Raw genomic sequence first — 3402 nt, 5'->3', positions numbered from 1 at the left:
TTTTTATATATTTTATTATAGTATTTTTGTTGTTGTTGTTGATTAAACATAATTACATTTTCATGCCGTTTTGTACTTTATTCTAGTCACACAATAACCACCACCTAGTCACATGTAAACTCATTAACTCGTTTTAAATACTAAAACATACAAGTAATATTTATTTTTTAATGTTATATTTTTATGATATGTTATATGATTTAAAACATGCCTAATTAATTTATTGCTTGAACTTCATAAAAAAAGCGAAATTCTAAATTAGCTAAAAAATTGCAAACCTCGTAGAAAATGAGTAGAAAATAAATGAATCATGCAATGTTCAATTTGACCTCCCGAGTTTGACATTTTATGAGTGTTAAATGAAACAAGTGGTCCTTACACTGACCGTTTGTTAAGAAAGAAAAAACGAATTTCATTTCTCATGCACAATTTTGTAGTCTATTCATGCAACGTGTCAGAAACAATCTACAATCAAAGAAGAATAACCAAGTACCACCTAGTCACATGCTCTCTATAAATTATCAATGTCCCTTTATTTTTTTCCTTATATTTTTGAATACAAGCTAAAAGACTGTGAGTAACATAATGCCATAATTAATTAATATAAATAGGCCTATATGTAAATAGAAAATGTGACATTTCCAGACTCATACTGAGTACCTCCTGGAGGCACTCTATTCACCAATGCTTTAGTCCCAATTACCATTTATAAAAGCAGTTTGATGTTCTGTTTGGTCCTAAAGTCCTTTGGCTAAAGTGTGAGCTCATACTGGACACTATCACTGTAAAAAATGACCGTGAATTTAACGGTAAAAGACTGTAAAAATGCTACAGTAAAAACCTGTTAAATGGTTAACGGTAAATTCCCCTACTATATACGGTGAAAAACTGTATTGGACATTACATGTATTGGACATTAATTTTACGGTAGTATACCGTTTTTGGAAGTGAAAAAGACCGTATAATTTACAGTGAATAACCGTAAATTGACATTCCCAGAATTCCCTGCGTTACATTTCAAATTTGATGTTTTTTTTGTTGAAATAACTATGTTTCTTCTTAGTTTTTTCTTATCAGTTTTGTATATTAGGGTTGTGTGTTACACCTAATGTTGGTAAATGAATGTTTATTGCATTATTTCAGTTTCATGTGTGTTACCATGATGGTGTTTGGTGTTTGTGTGAATGACACTGTGCACCTTCTATATATGTTATTATTTAAAAGCTGCTTGTGATGGGCTTTGGTTCATCATGTGACTTTCTCATCACCACCTGCATTTGGTGGTTATCAGTCTATTACAAAGGTCCAAAACAGATTTCAGTACTTCAATAGGTTGGTATATTAACATTATATCAGTTAATGAAAATACAGTATTTAACTGTAAATTTACGTTAAAACCTAAAACGTTGCTACTGTATTTTTTACGGTAATATTCCGGCAACCACAGCTGCCGTTTTTTTACCGTAAATTTTACGGAATTTGTTTTTACAGTGTAGAGAACATGCAGTCAGTCAACTGGACCACCAACACAGGGACGCTGGGGCTCACTGCGCATCCGCCTCCAACAATCTGACCCACAGCGGCCACCGCTTTACAAGCCTGCCAGCTCAGAGTCCCTCATCACCATCAAACCACAGAGCAATCTGATCAATTAAAGGGTTATTTTGGAGATCAGAGTAGAAGGACCATAATTCAATCCCATTTTCTGTTATGCTTTGGTCAATGCCATGGGAAAACATGGCATATTTCTAAACTGAAACGTGTTTGAGGCTGAAATAAGCATAGTAATGGCAAGAAAATATTATGTTCTTCTGCCATTCATTTCCAGATAAAACAAACTAAAAGACATTTACATCATCATTTAATCTTTTAAGAAGGTGAATTGGTAACATAAAAGTGGTCGTAAATGAACAAACAAACTAAAGTTTAGCTATCAAGAACAAGTCTCAAGTTGATTTTGTGTCACATCTGTTATAAATAATTCATTTTAACAAGACAAGAAGGTGAAAAACACTGACAGAAGCTATTGACAGCTATTCTTTTAACAGGTTGTGTCTCTTTAAAGAGTGAGACAGACAACAACTATATTAATACTCTGTCACTATATAATAATTACTACTCCAGTAGCTCATGCTATTATATTAAATCTATAATTCAAAATTAAAACGGGCCTCACATTACAAAATCAATTTCACTTCATTACAACACTGCCATCTGTTGGATTCAAAACAAACAAACGCACGAGAACCGAGTTTTGTGTCTGAGTTTTTTGTATCTTTCGGGAAATGTTCGTATTATATATTGATATTATAACTTATCTGTAATTTTATCAAAAGGGATGGATGTTTTAAAGTAACAGAAACCAACTAACCATAAAACATCACAGAGCTCAAAGTCATTGCAAATACTCACCGAGAGCCTATTTGTGCTGTTGTTTTCCCTCCAAAAAAATCGATGTCACTTGCTGTTGGGTGATGACGTTAGGGATTTTACAAAAGACTAACAGGACGGAAACAAATATTGAGAAATATGGAAAAACCTATACAATTCTGACTAATTGAAAAGATATTTCCAATAAAACATGTTTTGTTTGAAACATTTAATTAAGAAAAATAATTAAGAAACATCTGCGTTTTAAAACAAATGTAGTGGAATTGATTTAAAATGTAAATATTGTGATAAAAGAAAACAAACTAATATAATTTCCATATTTGCAATTTTAAATGTTGTATCCAATATTATGCATATACAATGGCAACATTAAAACTTACAACATAGAAGGAATAATACACATCTAATCTATACAAAATTTCCAATACATTTTGGACTATGTGTCGTTATATGTCTATCTACACAAAATAACTAGTAAAAATTAGTCAGTCACAATTACTAGTTACTACTAGTCGTAATATCACAGAAACAGAACAGATTTGAGATGTTTTTTGAGGACACTAGTCTCATCTTGCCCAGTACTTAAAATAGTTCCTGTCTTGTTCTGACTTGACCGACATGACTCTTCTTTTAGGTGTGTGTAATATTTAGTTCAACTACAAAAACCTATTGTAATCTGCGTAATCACAGATCTCTTCTGGACACAAATGAGGAAACACATATTTAACCTAAATATTGACCAGTCATTTTTTCACTTTATTTGAAGTCTCTTTTTTTTTATAAGGAATATATTTATATAATATTTTATATAATTTATATTTTAATAATTTCATTTTTAATATCAAATTTATATAACAATCATTTATATAATTTTTTTAATGATATGTAATTGGTTAATATTATATACAGTGTGTGTGTGTGTGTGTGTGTGTGTGTGTGTGTATCTATATATATATATATATATATATATATATATATATATAAAAACTTTTGACCATTTTTATTTTAAAT

Source organism: Sinocyclocheilus anshuiensis, unplaced genomic scaffold (assembly GCF_001515605.1).
Source record: "Sinocyclocheilus anshuiensis isolate Anshui unplaced genomic scaffold, SAMN03320099.WGS_v1.1 scaffold552, whole genome shotgun sequence".
Lineage (NCBI taxonomy): Eukaryota > Metazoa > Chordata > Actinopteri > Cypriniformes > Cyprinidae > Sinocyclocheilus > Sinocyclocheilus anshuiensis.
The sequence above is the reverse complement of the archived record's forward strand: the minus strand, read 5'-3'. Positions refer to the sequence as shown.